The sequence below is a fragment of the Podarcis erhardii genome (genome assembly GCF_964252035.2).
Source record: "Podarcis erhardii genome assembly, chromosome: 7".
NCBI lineage: Eukaryota > Metazoa > Chordata > Lepidosauria > Squamata > Lacertidae > Podarcis > Podarcis erhardii.
The window spans coordinates 47,761,816-47,779,707 of NC_138511.1; positions in this window are offsets into that span (position 1 = coordinate 47,761,816).

Sequence of the window (17,892 nt, forward strand, 5' to 3'; positions counted from 1 at the left end):
AAGGCTAAGACTTCCTTTCCCCACATGAAGGCTGCCCACTTCATGTAGTTCCTTCTCTAGCAGTCTGGGTCTGTGTAAAGGCTTCCATTTGTGTAAAGGCTTCCATTTCCTCTGCTACCGTGTTTCACACAGGATGCAACCTATTCCTGACTTTTCAATGAAAAAAGAGTTACTTGCAGGATATGCTAAATGATCTATACACCAAGAATTGCTACTCTGGCATCCATGGGCCTTTACTGATGCCTCCATGATCTCCTCCCACCCAACTGAAATTAGAGTTGAAAGAAGCATTCTGGTGTGGCTAATAGATTTGGCTGTGGTGAATGCTTGGTCCGGGGTGCGTGTGTCTGTGTTTGGGGCTCATAATGGTTTCTTTCCTCTGTGAATATGCCAAGGGGTCCTAAGGTTGACAACCACTGCTTCTACAAGTGTGGACCTTTATGTGCCAAAAACAGAAATATCCATGAGAGGGAGGTAGCAGTTGCCAGAGTCCATTAGGTTTAATGGGGCATTGCCCCACCAACTTCTGTCTCTTCTCAGCCAGTCCCTATCTGCCTGTCTTCTTACCAGTCCAGGGGATGTCATTGGTTGCCATCCTCCTTAGTCTCCTTTTCCCCTTATAGAATTAGCAAGGAGGAGTAAGATGGGGACAGTGAAATAGTCCATCATCTAGACCTGAGCGATAGCTCAGTTAGGAGAGCATGAGACTCTTAATCTCCAGGTTGTGGGTTCCAGCTTCATGTCAAGCAAAGTATTCCTTCATTGCAGGAAGGTGGACTAGATGACCCTCATGGTCTTTTCCAACTCTATAATTCTATGAAAATTAGAATTATTTTTTTCTGTTTGTCATTGACTCTGGTACCACCTACTGTTGATTTCCCTGCCTTCCATTCAGTGGTCACCAGCCACCGTTGATCAGCAGCCTTGTGGAAATCCTACAGGCTTGATGAAGTACAAAAAATATGTAGATGGGGGCAAAAACAGTCCAATAGGCACTATATCCTTGTTGGGTGTGGAATGAGGGAGGAATGAAACGTGGCAGGCAGTGGGGAGAGGAACGAAATGAAATGGACCATGCTGGAAAACGGTATGGCTGATTGACTGGAATCCTGAACAAGAGCATTGCACACTGTAACATTTCATTGCAGTTCCTACCAGAACTATCAGAAATGGAAGGAAGCTTTTATATGGATCCTGACTTGCATGGGAGCAACTCACTAGCCAGGGTACTACAAAGAGGCCCCTTTCGTTACTTGAGAATACAGACAATGAAAATCAATGCAAATTAATCCAAAATAAATGGTGATTCAAGTAGAAGTCATCTGCAGCAAGACAGCAATAAGCTCTGTGGGCTGATAAGGTTTTTACCATAGCTGGAAATAAGAGGCTCGCTCATATCCATTGCATTGTAATGAGTTTGGCTTTGGTTTTGCAAGCCTCTCAAAGAGAAATGCTGATTTTATGAGATAAAATGAAAGATGCTTTTCAAGTCTCCCAAATCAGGGTGACATCACAGCATCACACTGACCTGCATATCATGCATGTTGTTGGCAAATTTTTGTACTCTTAGAAGCATCACCTACACTATTCTCTGATACGGAAGAGAGAGAGAAAGATGATCAGTATTCGGTGTAAGGAATGCTCATGTTTAAAACAGGGGGAGCAAATGAGCAGAGGAACTACCGCTTCCTAAGCCCTGCCAAGCTCACACCAGCCAGGTAGAAAAGTGTGTGTGTGTGTGTGTGTGTGTGTGTGTGTGTTCTGGGGCAGGGGAAACCTCTCTTCTTTTTTTAAATCATCATCATCCAATAGCAGTTAAAATAACTGGAGCTAGGGCAGTTGCTTCCATTTCAAGAGTGAGTCTGGAGAGCTTTGAGCCCTTCCCCATCTGCCCCACATTTTGCCCTTATCATCCACGGAGTACTGCCAGCTGAACAATCACAGAAGTTGAGCTTTCCAACACCAATTACTGATGGGTTTCTACTGCAGACCTCCCTCTCTGCCCACAGAAAGTGAGGTTCATCATATCCTCCGCCCCCTGGGACACCCTTCCAGGAGCCCTAGGGTTGCACCCTAAGTGCCTTTCTGAATATTGGAAATTAGACATAGTTATTTTCTGCTTTGATTTAACACTTGAGGGTTGTTACTTGTTCCATGAACACATGTTTCCCTATGAAATTTTCTCAGATCCATTGCGTTACTGTGACTCTGGTTCACTGTACTCTGTATTCCATTCCTCCTAAATTCTAATTATAAGGAGGGCTTATTCTATTATTGTCTGCAGTGACAGTCAGCAGCCCTCCAGAGTTTCGGAAAGGAAGTATTCCCAGGCCTACCTATACATGCTAGGAAGCAAATCTGGGGTCTTCTGCATGCCAAACAGATGTTCTACGCTAGTGTGGGCTTCTTGTTGCCAGAATTCCCCCCCCCCCACAAAATTCATGGGTGGTGATAGGGAGGCCCACTTCTTCGTCTACACAATGTGAAGTGTATGGATAAATACCAGAAGGCTACTGAGCTTGAATATTATAGAGAGAGGGAGAAAAATCCCCACCGACTTTTGTAAAGAAAAAGAACAGATGTCAAACAGCAAATAGTGGTTTCTAGTGATGGGAAAACACCCTGGGTTGGTCTCCGGGGTGGGGGAGAAACATTAAAATTCTCATTAAAATTGTTTGAATTTTAATGAGAAACTAACCAGTTCCCACTTATAGAACCAAAACACAACTTTTCTTCAAAACTTGCACTTCTCTGATTTTTTTCAATGCTGTTTTTTATGCAATGTGTAGCAAAATCTATATTTTAGGGGAAAGTGTGCATAAAATGCATTGTATTGTGGGAAATGGCTTGCAAAACTGTGGACAGTGGTACCTCGGGTTATAGACGCTTCAGGTTACAGACTCCGCTAACCCAGAAATAATACCTTGGGTTAAGAACTTTGCTTTAGGATGAGAACAGAAATCGTGTGGCGGCGGTGCGGTGGCAGCAGAAGGCCCCATTAGCTAAAGTGGTACCTCAGGTTAAGAACAGTTTCAGGTTAAGAACGGACCTCCAGAACGAATTAAGTTCTTATCCCGAGGTACCACTGTATGTTAGTCAAAACAGCATAAAATGTATTAGGAAAAAATGGCACTAAAACAATGAATTTGCATTAGGATTTATTCTTAATATGCATTGCTGCAGAAATGTGGGAAACTGCATTTAGGATTGGAAACTAACAAATTATTCCATACCCAGGTGTGCTTAATTCAGATTTAGGTTTGGCTAGCTGAGTTAGTTTCCTAAAGAACTGAAAAATAGTTTAACTAATTCCAGGCTGAATTAGGAACCATTTTCTAATCCCACTGCAAACGCAAGGGCATTAGAATTTCAATTCTAATTCTGTGATGCTCACCTAGGAGCAGAGGAGACCATCAGAAGATTTGTATTCCCAGCCAACTTCGGTAACATCACTAGCATTCACTTCCTTATGTTGGAAAACGAAATGTGTTTCTTTGTAGTTGACTAGGGCTTAAAAGAGCTTCATTAGCACACATCTCCACTGTGTCATCCACATCCTCCTTTCCTGTGCTTAGCTCTTTTGTCACGTCATATCGCATAGCTGGGCAGAAAATGAAGCTACATTCATCAAATACATTATTTATTGTGAGCTCTTTCTCACCACTTAAGATACATGCTGACTACATCCGCACGACGGCCTGTCAACTCTTATCGGAAGGATCGCTTAAAAGTGTTCTGGGAAAAACAGGCTTTTCTCTTTTTTATAACTGACTGAAGGTGAATCTCGTGCCCAAAGAGAAAAGCTGAACCTGATTCGATTAGTTACCACTGCAATCAGAGATCTGGGACACTCTTACACCCTGGTTAACATACAGGTCACTAGACTAGATTGCTCACTCAGATGATCCAATAAGGATGATATTCAATTTAAGTAACTAATGCTCAGACTTGGCATCAATACACCACAGCCAACATGGGCACAGCCCACCACAGATGCTTGCCCTGGGCTCCCAAGTGGAGGAGTTTGGGAGCCACCATTTTTATTTCCCACACTGCCCATCAGCAACACTATGTCTGGGGTGATTTAGGAGCTTATCTCCCAGTTGCATGATACTGATCAAAGCAGAGCTGTTGCTACTGCTGCTGCCGCCACCACTAGTGCTAGCCAGAGCTCACCAGGCAAGACAGGGGCATTATTGAAGTTCAAGGACACATTCTTTGACCTAGGGGGCTGCATTTGGCACCAACATCAGATTCCCAAACCCTGCTCTATCAAATGCAACTTCTCAGCCTCTGCACCACCATTCCCAATCATTAGGAAAGTAGGCACATAGTAATCAGTCAAGTATATGCATATTTAGCTCATGCTCATCTTACATTTTTTTTTTAAAAAATAACATTTTATATTTTTATTTTGACTTATCTGAGTAAGTTTTGTAGCTGGCTAATGTTGATCCAAATTCCTTCTTTCTCCATTTCTGGGGGGGGGGGGGGAGACGGGGACCGACGTTTTCCATGGGTTGTTGACTTAGCTGACATCCTTTTGTGTAAGGGAGACCATTGTTGCACTCATGTTTTGCTTGTTGTTGTCTGATAGTTATTTGTTTGCCCTCTGTGAAAACAGAAGGTTGTACAAGATTGGCTCTTGGCCTGATCCAGCAGGGCTCTTGTATTCTTAAGGATTATTTTTTGTTTGGCCGGTTGGCTTCACCTTTGAATTAAAACGGGGGTGCTGGAAATGGCATTAGCCCGGTTGCTTCTTCAGCTAACTTCCTAATATTTATTAATTTCAGTTCACTAATATGTCAAAGCTGTAGCCACCTGATGTCTGATACTTATGTTATGAGAACTGAAACGGACTCTCCTCCAAAATCATAATCAAAGCTGGCATCTTCACTAACATCCTTTCCAAAGGTGTCAGAGACTAACTGGCCATGAAGAACAAACGAAAAGCATATTTAGGGAATGGAGATTAAACTAGCTGTGGAATAAGTTATATGGCTGAGGTTCCCCCACTCCATCCAGCACTTCTGTGGAGGGGCAAAAAAACCTCCCAGAAGTTGTCAAGCCATTGGCTGAGGGTGAAAGACATTCCACTTTTGGATGAGGGGGTCAGTTGCTTAGATTCAGTAAGGCAGTTGAGGGCTCTATCTCTCCATTGCTAAGGCAAGCTCAGTTGGTTAGAGCATGGTGCTGATAACACCAAGGTCCCATAATGGCAGCTGCATATTCCTAGATGGTCCTCTGGGTTGCCTTCCAACTCTGATCTACGATTCACCCCAAGCAGAGCTTGGCTGCAGCCACTGTTTACTTGAAAAGGAGGACCAGAGCTGATGATGTAGACAACATTTCTAGGCAATAAGATGCTGCCTTCAGCTTAGCTTTGCTTTAAGTGAAAATAAAAATGGTGTGAGGGTGACACCCTCGGTCACCTTGTCATATCCCTCCCCCAAAGCCTCTGATATCTCCCCACACCTGCAGGGATGAGGTGGAGTGGCACTGGCAACCTCCCTGTGGTACTGCTATGCTCACTGGGATGGAGCAAGGCAGTACCCAAATCGGGGAAGCTCCAGGTAGACAAAGTTTATGTGCACCCTTGAGAGCCACTGCAGTCAATCTGCAGCTCCCCCCCTCTCCCCACCTTTTCCCATGGAGCATAGGATCTCCATTACCAAGAAGGCCCTGCAAGCACTATGTCCCCTTCCTATGCCACTTTTACAATTAAAAGTGCCACACAATTAAAAAATTGCCACACAATTTTTTTCATTTCCTGAAGGTACATAATGCAACCATCTTGTTGCATTTCACCAGCTCTGGATCTGGTCTGTGCCTGGATGGATCATTGCCTGCAGACCTCATTTAAGCCAACTCAAGTTCCCCCCTTCATTAAAAGCAAAGGAAGGATATGAATAAAATAGAGTGAGTAATGAAAAATGTGCCCAGCATAAATTATTTTAATAAAATGACACTGTGGATCTGTAAGACCAAGAGAGGTGGAAGAGATAAATATTTATAAAATGTGATTTTTTTACACTGGGATAACCTCAGACAAATAAAACTGACTCTGGGTGAGGAGTTGCAGACTTTGCAAAAATACTGCTTCAGTTCTGAATTCTCAGTATACAAATAAAATCAGTATTTTTTAAGGAGATAGAATATATCTATCTATCTATCTATCTATCTATCTATCTATCATCTATCATCTATCTATCATCTATCTATCTATCTATCTATCTATCTATCTATCTATCTAGTGTTTTTTAGCCAGTGTCTACACACTGAGAGTGTTTGGCTAGTGTTAACAGCATTCCAGAGTGCAGGCACTGCCACACTCAACTCTTTACAGGTGTAGAGCAAACCTCATATGATAATTGCAAGAGTGCAAGTTCAAGAGACTGAAGCAGTCAAGTAAGCACACAGAGGTAAAGCTGACCCCTCACCCTCAAAGAAACAGGTCCCAAGTTGTTAATGACATTATATACCAATGGTGAGACCTTGAATTTGCTCTGGTAGGTTACAGATGGAACTATTCTACCATTGCAAGCAAAAGGGTGGTTCACAAGTTACATTCCATGGGTGTACATTTTATATAAATGCTTACACAAATATTTGAGCTGTACACTTGTGCAGTTATTCACATTTAATGATCAACAAGTTATCATCTGTGTACAAATCAACAGGTGAACACTGTCACACAAGCACTTGAGTACGTGTGTAGTGACAGCTTGTACCTATGCTCAGTGAAAAGTGTAAGTCTACAGTGTCATCTATGGTTTTTGCACATTCAACTGGAAGTCACCATATGCAGGAAAAGAAAATCAAGGGGCATGCATGTGTGAAACAGTCCAAAACCTTGTTTAAATGTAGTGTTGTCAAAGTGCAATATCACAATTTACATGGCTCAAGTGGGTCTTGACAGCTTGTAATAAAATAGTAGGGAAGTGGGTGGGTGGGTGGAATTCAACAGGCCAAACTCATCCCTGGGGTTACTTCTTTGAAGTCAGTGGAATTACTGATGAGGATGAGGTTGGCTATATCTGGATTTAATGCACTGTGATCTTACACTGCCAGAAATCATAGAAGCTTCATGGGCTGCCAGTGCATATTATTCAGCTTTCATTAATTCAAACTAAGAACAAGCCAATGGATTTAATTTGGATTCTTGATGGAATTGACTGTAGCCCATCTGTTTTCCATCCTCAAAAACTGATAGACCAAAATTTTAAGCGAACATTTTGTTCAAAAAAGAGAGGAAGAATCCTGGAAAACAATGCTGCTTGGATACCACAAATCTTGGTGGCTCTTTTAGTAACGAAGGGGTGGCTAAAGCTCAGGATTTTCGTGCCAGGTTTGTTCCAGTGCTGACTGCAGAATTAGATATTCCTCCCATGTTAGATACGACAGAGATATTTTGCTTGACGAAGTGTTGTTGTGCTCTGGGGCCCATATGGATTCTTCTGGAGTGTGTAAAGGTCATTGCTTCTGTTAATCCGACGATTGCAAATAGCTCCCTGCCATAGCACTTGGTTTCTCCTTGCTTAGATTGGCAGCTTTTTCTTTGACAATCTGGGATTTCTTTTCCAGGTGGATCATTAAGTTAGGTGTGAGCTGCAACCTGATTCTCAGAGATTCTCTGCTCACATGAAACCATTCTTAAATGAGTGAGGGTTTTGTGCATATGGAGCAAATGAGGGCTGGAGCTGCTTTAAAAACAAAAACTCAAGGGGGTCAAAATACATTCCTATGAGTGTGTGAAAGTATGTCTACCATACCCTGCAATGTAAAATGAGAGCATCCCACAAGGAAAAAACATATGCTTTTGATTTCAATAACATAGAAATCATGCACACTGAACTATTGGCTTTTCATATTTTTGCACAGCCCGGATATTCCGGTGATCTGGAAAATGTCATTGAAATATGTGAAAGAGGATGTAATTAAATTGAAAGTTATGTCTTGGGATTATTTTGTGCTTGAGATAGAGAACATTGATAATTGGCTGAACACTGGAGCTACAAACAACCCAAGACTGACACAAGGCTTTGTTTTTTTAAAAAAAGTAGCTTACACTGATAGCATCTGCCAGGCCCAAGTAGTAGTGTAGATTTCAGCGTCTGGGGGAAGCCATTCATCATTCTGACGGGGCCAGAGGTGATTAGTGTTGTCCAGGCCAGGAAATCAGCAGCTGAAACTCAGAATGCAAATGTACAAAAGGTGTAGCCAACATGGTGTCTGCCAGTTGTTGTGAACTATGACACCCATCACGGCCATTGATCATGCTTGATGGGGCTGATCAAAGTTCTGCTCCACAAAACTGTTCTGCCAAGGGCAGCTCTTATTTTGAATTCATGGGCAATAAGTATGCTTATGGGTGAAGACTATGGGTTTTACTGGCCATACACAATTGGCCAAGCACAATTCAAAGTGTTGCTGCTGACCTTTAAAGCCCTAAACAGCCTCGGTCCACTATACCTGAAGGAGCATCTCCACCCCCATCGTTCTACCCTGACACTGAGGTCCAGCGCCGAGGACCTTCTGGCAGTTCCCTCACTGTGAGAAGCCAAGTTACAGGGAACCAGGCAGAGGGCCTTCTCGGTAGTGGCACCCAGCCTGTGGAATGCCCTCCCACCAGATGTCAAAGAGAACAACAACTACAAGACTTTTAGAAGACATCTGAAGGCAGCCCTGTTTATGGAAGCTTTTGATATTTCATAAATTAGTGTATTTTAATGTTTTGTTGGAAGCTGCCCAGAGTGGCTGGGGAAACCCAGCCAGATTAGCGGGGTATAAATAATAAATTATTATTATTATTATTATTATTATTATTATTATTATTATTATACAAGTATCTACCATATATTCTGGAAAATGGTTTTTATGTTTGTTCTCCTGAGATATCAGATGCCTCCTGAAATATCATCGCCAAACTTTGCAGGAGGATTCCTGAGGTGGGAGCAGTGGCGTTCATCAATGTTGGGATGCTGGATGCTATTTTGAATAAAGATGGCAGTCTGAAATGCAATGTTGGCATGACTTCACCTGATTTTTGGTGTGACAGATCCAACTTGGATGCCTCTTGAGAGATTGTCACCAAACCTAGCAACAATAGGTAGAAGCGGCAATCTACATATAGCTTTTGATGCCAGGGACCATTTTGAGTCAAGATGGTATATAAAATTAACCCTAATTAAATGTTCACTCAAAAACATATTTATTCAGGGCTGGATCAAGTGTTTTCCTAGTCAGGTCAGAGCCATGGGGTTGTATGTATGGATGTACACAGTCCTCAAAACTCACTAACTAAACCTCTGTCAACTAAACTTTGTGGACTGAAGAAAAGAGATGCAAAACTTGAGGGGAAGCACATTCTGGCCCAGCTCTCAGTGGAGGTTTAGGATCAGACTTTTCTTTCTCTTAGATGGGCTACCTTCCCAGGTTGATGAGCCCCACCAGCCCTTCACTTCCCCCTACAGCACATGCAGAAACTGCCTTCTTCAGCATTGGACCAGTGATTGGTCTCATTTGCTTGATCCACAGAAGCCTGTCTTTGCATGCAGTGGAAGTCCCTAACTCACCAAGGGTTTCAGGCCTATTGGCTACTCTCACCTGGTTTAGCTGGTCAGTTGAAGCTGTTCCCAGGGTGTGGCTGCTGTTGCATAGTGACAGCTTCTAGGAGCCACAGGTGAGAGCTGAGTGCAGGGTGGGGACCAAAGGTGGACAAACTACCCCAGAATGAGCATGGCATGTTCCCCACTAGAAGTACTACCCCTCCCCTAACACTAGTAGTATTATTATTATTATTATTATTATTATTATTATTATTATTATTTACCACCCTTTGTCCCACAGGATGGTAGCAAACACACAACAGATAAAACAATTTAAAAATCTAAAAAACCCCACACAATTCCAATACAGATGCAGACTTATTCAATTTATATCCTACCCTTTCTCCTGAAGGAGCCCAGGGTTGCAGCCTCCCTGTAAACAAATTGGCTAAATAAAGACCATAGTCTAACCTTTGTGTAAGCTCTGCACAAGCAAATTGGGGTGAGTGCTCGTTAAACAGACTGTAACACAGCATCTTACAGGTGGCTGCCATCTGAAAGCTCGTCAATATCAATGTTAAAAAAGCAACAAATATTGTGCACGCCTAACACATCTTCAATGCAGATAATTCAGCTTTTATTAAGCCCAGCAAGCTGCAGGTTTGACACAGAACTTTCAAATCCCCTGATGCTTTCTCATGTATTTGCCTCTTGACCAAAACTTCTTGAACTTAAGCCACAATCCCCTTCCAACACACTGTCTTGTATTTCCCCTAAGCTTCCTGTACTGAGCTTTTGAATGCTCCCTCATACACATATCCCTGGATGTTATGCTCACCTTAGTGTGAAGCTGCCCTTCTTCCTTTGTGAGAGACCAAAAAGCTTCCCACTTTCACCTGGTGCATCTTGAAGAACAATCCCTCGGGATGCTCATTAGGTGATGTTAATTATGGTAATCAGCCTACCTGGTCTGACCCAATTAAAACTAATTAGCTTTCCCCCTTTATTTCCAAACTTAGATCAAAATGTAGCTTCATAGGTGTTTTCCATACCAGAAAGATTGTCTTGTAAAAGAACCACAGCACCAGCCGAGTGTCACTGAATCTTACAGTTTATTTCAAGAATATAATCAGTGGTGGCTGGTGCCCAAAAGGACTGGCTGGGTGGAAGGCAGGAAGCCCACCTGCAGGTGGAATCAGAGCCAGTGATATGCAAAGGCAGAACTCATGACAGGCAGAAGCAACTACTTATAGTTTTATCCCCATCCTCCTCCCTGTTGAATACCATAAGGGCAACATATAGGCTAAAGAGAGGAAAGCTGACAGCTACTCCCCTTGACCCAAGAAGGTTGAAAGAAGGATGTCAGGCAGGTAGAATAGGTTTAGGGCAGTTTAATGTTGAGAGGGTGTCCCATTTGCCTTATTGGACTGGTCTCCACTGAACATAATGGGTTTTTTAAAATAAAAAATCCATATGATATAATTGGTCCTGAAGCTTAAAATTATTTGCCTTGATAAAGTATCATCATCTCATTATCTAGGAACAGCCTTGCAACAAGCAGATGGTTACTGCCAGTGGGGACAATTCTACATATGTATGCTAAGCAATAACCCCCATTTAATTCAACGGGACACACCCAGTTAACTGTGAATATGATACAAATGAGCAAATCTGCTTCACTTTTCTCAGTTTCTCATTTTTACAGTCTTAAATTCAGCTCATATTTCCATGTCAGTTTTCAATTTTAAAAGTCCTCATGAAAATTCAACAGCATTTTTGTGAAAATTTCTCCTGATAATACATTTTCATTTGCAATTTTGACTAATAGACACATTTTTGCAAAGCGATTTTCCTAATACATTTTTCTACTCCCCCCACAAATATATGCATTTCTATGCATTCTTTAGTATATGCTTTTTTGTACATATAACAACTGTCAGAAAAAGTCAAATTTTGAAGGATGTCTGTGTTTTGGTTTGCCTATTGTTTTGGAAAGTGCAAATTTGTAAAGTTCACCTTTAAATGTGAATTGAATCAAATTTCTCACCCATCGATAAAAGAGATTCCATTCTACTTCACTCTGAATACAAACTTACCTAGTGTTTAATGCTTGGTTGCACTGTGAATAGGAATGTATGAGGAATTTTGTATTTGTGAATTCTGCTGTGAACTTGTGATGTGCTGGGCCCTCAGCAGCTCTCTAATGGAGTGCTGACATCTGATGTAAGTTCTGCCACTAGCCTGGCAACCTACCTGGCAATCTATCAAGGTCTTGATAAGCACCCGTGTTTTGCTTCCTGGTGAAAACAGCAGAAATGCTATGTAGGACAGGGTCAAGCACCTTAAAAGTCTCCATTTATGGCTCGAGACTTGATGAGTAAATAGTTTGGTACAGCTGTTACACATGAAGCTACCTTATTCTGAATATTTATTCATCTGTATATTTATTTGTGTAGCTGAAACCACTGCAAAGTAAGATACATAAAACAAAACAAAACAAAACAAATCACACAGTTAAAATACTGATTAAAACTAGGCATTCTGTCAAATAAAAATTTGCTGCAATGAATGGTTTAACTTAGTATCAACACAAACCTTTTTCCTTAAAATAGCCACTCTAAAGGCAACAGCAGGGTACCTTATGGACTACAACTCCCATCAGCCTCAGCCAGCATGGCCAAGGGTCAGGGATGATGGGATCTGGAGTTCACCTGTATCTGGAGAACCACAGGTCCTTATCCCAGTTTTAAATCCGAAAATGTGTCATTTTTTACAGCTAACCTTGCTTCTCACTATTGATAGATTAAGGTATACTTTCAGGGAACTCAGGAAAGCACCCCACCCCCATTCTTGACATATGTTAAGCTTCATTTCTCTGTGGATACCTTATTCTTGTTTTTACTCTCACCCTTTAGCATCATCTGTCTTGTCTCTGGTTTTTGCTTGAGTACTACAAAATGATCTTTCACTCTATTGGTAGCCTTTGCAGGCCATTATCCTGCCCCAGAGGAAACTCTATGTCTAATGTTTCTCTCTGGAATTCTACAATGCTTCTAACCTTTTGGCTCCGTGCTATAAAGCAATGCACTCTGGCAGACTCTCGCTGTCTCTTATCTTTCCGATCCATACAAAGGTGTCAGAATGTCCTAGGGACCCATTAATCAACAGACCTGTTCTGACATCAGCTCCTTAGAAGCCTCCTGTATACCCTTAATACCTCTGGAAGGAGCGAGAGGGAGCTTTTCAATGGCGAGATAACTTTCCATAGATCAACTAACATGACTGATGACTAGATTGAGAATTAAACATTTATGTCTCAGAAGGAGCCTGGAGATTGAAATATGCAATTTCAGTTTACATTGGGAAGTACCATCACAACAATGTCACTGCTTCCAAGAAATCAGCTTAGGAGAAGAGGGTCATGCCTCTGTGGATACAGAGCCAAGGGTATCGATGACATTATTTTCTTCGATGCCCCACCTCAAAACAAATGAGGAGCACTGAAAGAGATAAATATAAATATAATCTTCAAAATGAATGGACTTGCCTATTCCCTGATGTGAATAATCTCATTTGGAATTAGAATCTACCTTGTTTCCCACCCATTAGATTTGAAAACATCTTGACAATGCAGAAAGATATGCCAGAAGTCAGCAATTATAAGCAATCCTCTTCATTCCCCAGGTTTATAGGAAACTGCCTTATGCCGCGTCAGACTGTTAGTCCATCTAGCACAATATTATGTACTCTGACTGACAGCAGCTCTCCGAGGTCTCAAGAGCCAGCTTGGGTGGTGCTTCCTTCTTCCACATGGGCTTATTTTCATATGGAAGGACCTGGAAAAACAACAACTAGCATCCCTTAATAGCCTCCTGAAGTAAACCTCTACCATGTCAGGTTTCTGTGCCCTCATCTACTGCATGTATAGACCATGATAATGTGGGACCCTGTTGCACAATGTAGAATCCCATATGGTGCATAAATTCACATGCCTCTATAAACACTGTTTCTTTGGAAGGTCAAAGAAGTGAAGAGGTTATAGGCTTTTTATTTTATTTTTTTAAATGCTGGGCGATGGCTGCTACAGCAGTAAACCATAAGGACATAAAAATCAGCATGCTGGATCATTCTGGTTGCTCATCTAACCAGGCATTATCTTCCCCCTGTTGTTAATCATTGCCATCTGTAGCCAGCGCTACTGTCCCTCAGCCTGGAGACTGCACTTTGGCTATGCTTTCCCTTCTGTCATCAGTACATATCCATGGAATCCCTTTGCCATGACAACATCCTGCAGCAAGAGGAGAGTTGTAGCTAACCTCAGCCCCTTTTGAAAATTGCCTTTTTGGCATGAGTCAGCTGGAAGGAAGACAACAACCAGAATCCCAAGCCCTCTTTCAAACATTTTGCTCTCATGCACACATAACACAATTCTGTTTCCAGGAAACCATTTATATAGGACAAATAAATCAAGGCCCTCTTCCTGTCTGGAAGCTATTTTGAAAGACCTGCATTATAAATCATACCTCCTCACATCTGCATGTATCAGGGATGTAAACGACTTCCAGTAAGCCTGTCAGATCAAGCAAATTCTAGCTATCTTTGTATTATTGGCAGGGGTGAGTGTAACTTGACAGTAGACACAAGTGCTTGAAGTATTCAGGACTTCCTAGGCTAGGGTTGGGGAACCTGTCACCTGCCAGACATGGCTGGATATTAACTGCCATCATTCCTGACCACTAGCAAGGTTGGCTGGAGCTGATCGGAGATGGAGTCCAGCAACATTGAGAGGGTCACAGCTTCCCCACGCATCCTGGAGAAATCATAGCCATGTGAATGAGAACAGTTACCCTAGTATATGATTAACCTGGGAGTGCTACCCGGAAGACACACATCTCATGTAGGTGCATGATTTATACATTGTCTTCTCACCAATGGTCTCAAAGGCAGATTACAAACAAAGTAAAAGCTATACATAATGAAATAGATTAAAGTCAATAATGCATAGCAGCATACTTGTTGCATTCATATTGCAGGTGGCCATTTAGGATCGCAATTCGTAGGAGCACACTGACTTAAGAAACTACCTTGTACTGAGCCAGAGTCCCAGCCCATTCTTTCAAGTATGGCCTGCTCCAGGGGTAAGGAACTTTATTCTGTTGAAGACTGAATGCTAGTGATATTCAGGGCTTGAGACAGTTTTGTGTAGAGCCAGCGTCAAATGTGAGCATGACCAGAGCTGCAAGTGTGTAGTGATACTCACTTTCTGACAATTTCCATCTTCTTTCTTCTCCTGCAGTAGCTGTGGGAGGAGAGATAGATCACTCTTGCCAGAAGTAAGAACTGATTGCTTTCATATGGCTCCCTTCCCTCCATATAGACCAGGGTTGTGCAACCACTTTTGATGAATCTTGAATTCAGTGCCTGATTCAGTTTGAAATTTGGGATTCATCCATAGTGGTTGCACAGCCCTAGTTTATATCTGTAAGTACATAGAGGATTTATACCCTGCTTTTCCATCACTTATCCTTCCACTGAACTATCATTTTGGCTCTTCCTGCTCCATTTCTTCCAGAAATCTGAACTAATTGCCTTCAGAGGGCTTCCCTCTTCCACTCTCAACAATACATTTATGCTGTGCCACCCCAGCACCCAATTTGTCCATCCATCAGCCCTCATTTTTCCCCTCTAGGCTGTCCCCACTTGGGATCTATGTATCTGCCAATCTCAGCATCTCTCAGTCTATTCTGACTGGCAGTAGCTATCCAAGGTCTTAGAAATCTTCTACCTAAAGTACTTTTCAATTGGATAAACTATGTATTGAACCTGGGACTTTCTGGAAAGCACATGCTCTCCTGAGCAATGGTCCACTCCCAAATGTGAGATGTCTAAAGTGACCACAGAAAACAGCAACAACAACAGTCCATTGCATATGTATTGGTTACAGTTCCTACACTGGCTGCTTCCAAACTGTTGCTATTTTGCAGGTGGGATTCAATCACATTCCAACAAATTCAGGTTGTGCAATTACAGAGGACTTGCGCTCTTGCACAACAAACCAACTTCCAAATGGGAGTAAGAGATGTTTTGCAACAAAGAAAGTGATACGGGAATGCACTGGGAAAGTTGAGATGACAATTGCTTGATGCAATGTTGTATTACCCCACAAAATTGCCTGCAAAAATAAGAATGAATTCTCAATAAACATTCAAGGGTTCTATATCATTTCCACAGACAAACCAGGATGAGTGCTTAATAAGTGGGTGATCTGGAAGTAACCTTTAGTTCCATTTTCCTCAAACCTATCTGTTTTCTAGATCCTTCCTTAATATCCTTCAGCTGTAAAAGAACTGATCTTTATTGATCAATGAGAAGTACTTACAAATTCTCCACAGAATGTGCAAGATTTTAGAAACATAATCTTCTTCACCAATTACCTTCATTCAGCATTTCCCTTTTCCTTAATTGCATTGCTACTTTTTAAATTGAGTTTAACATTCTCCATCAGTATCTTTTTTAATATGGCATCTGCTTCTCTCCTACATCAGTTTGGGTTCACTAGCAAACTATTAATTTGCATTTCCAGGCTTTTAAGAAAATGCTTATGATTGGCAAAAACTTTATGGTGCACCATTAAAGTGAAAGGAAATTGGTGCCACGGGGGATTAACATCTAGGCTGCATTCATAGAGAAATCTGTTTGGGCTTTCAGTGAGAAAGGCTGGTTAAATATTATATAAGCATCCCTTTTCAGAAAGAGTTCATCATTTGGAGTAAATTGGAACAGTTTTGTTATCGGTGAAACTTCATCCTTTGGATTAGCTATGTCAAAACTTAATTGGCAGGCTCCCTAAGGCACTGTTGGGTTCAGGGCACCCTCAAGCCTTCTTCCACAGCCTTCAGTTTATGAGGTCCTTCGGAATGCCCTTTGGGCCAGGTGTGCACACCTTGGTGAATACCGGACAGAGGGGTCTGGATACACATGTTGGGTTTACATACCCAAGGCTCACTTAGCAACAGGAGCACAAACTATAGGGGGAGGAAGGGGCTTCAGTCCCCTCAATATTTGTGGGTAGGGGGTTGAGCCCCTCCCTCCAGTATTGAGGTAGCCACTATTCCCCACAGCCCGCCGCCATTGGGACCACACTCCCTACCCACCACTGCCATGAGCGAACACTCATGCACTGGGTGGGGGATGGGACATACTGAGGGGTGCATGACATCGGACGTGATGTCAAATGATGCCCCTGCTTAGCAAGGGGGGTAATCTTATCCCAATCATTGGCTGGGGAGCAGAGTGGAGGGATGCTTCTGTCCTAGTTGTTAATTCAAACCTGAATGCTTCTACTTACACAATCTGGTTATTGTTTGGCGGATCTTCTATGTGTAGATGAATTCTTAGTCCCACTGGTGTCATTGGAGCCTCCTTTCAAGTCTGCTATGGAGTACAGATTTACTGGACTATTCCAACTTTATACTGCTACTTGGGTCCTGCTCCAAGTTTGACAGGGTCCTTTGCAAAATTTATTTTAGTTCTCTGTCACTGGGTTCTTATCTAGTAGTCATGCATGGGTGGGCAAACAGAACACTGAGCCACAGCCTGAACATTAACCATCAGCTGAGCCTATCCACTGTTTTAATTCTCCAAAAAGTAACTCCATGGGCATTTCATGGGAAATTAAAATGGTGCAGTAGGCTGGATTTTATGTAGGGGGGCAAGAGGAAGAGATCCCTGGTGGATTTCCAGTTCCTGGTGTCCTGCAGTTACTACTGTCGTATTTCAAACTGCAATCATCTGCTGCAATTCATGCAACAGAGCCAGTGAATCAGGGTTGGGGAATCATGTTCCCTTCCACTGACACTGGGATTCTTACACCAATCACATCTATCAGATGATATGAGACACTCTCTGCTCTCAGGAGATCACAGACCAGGCCCATACAACTTGAGACTCCCTAAGGCAAATGCAGTGATGCACAATGACCCACCAGGGTACTGGTAAGTCTCCTGCACTGGCATTTCTTCTTCTGTCTGCTTCCCTTTGACTTAGAAGCAAGGGAAGGTTGTATTTTCATTGGAAATTATATGGATCTGTATGGAAATTTCAGCCAAACTGCTCATTCCATCAGGCTGCTTACTGAGACCCTAGATGTGGTGAAATATATGGGTGATGAGTTGCATTTGGCTTAGAATATTACCAGTTCTTCAGACATGTCCTACAATCTACTGGTCCCCCATTGGGATAAAATAATGAACTATTGGACTGATCAAGGTCCTTTAGGCTTCTGACTGCCTCTTGCAGCACTTTTCCAGCTCTACACTGTCCTTTATAAGGTGCAGTGACCTGG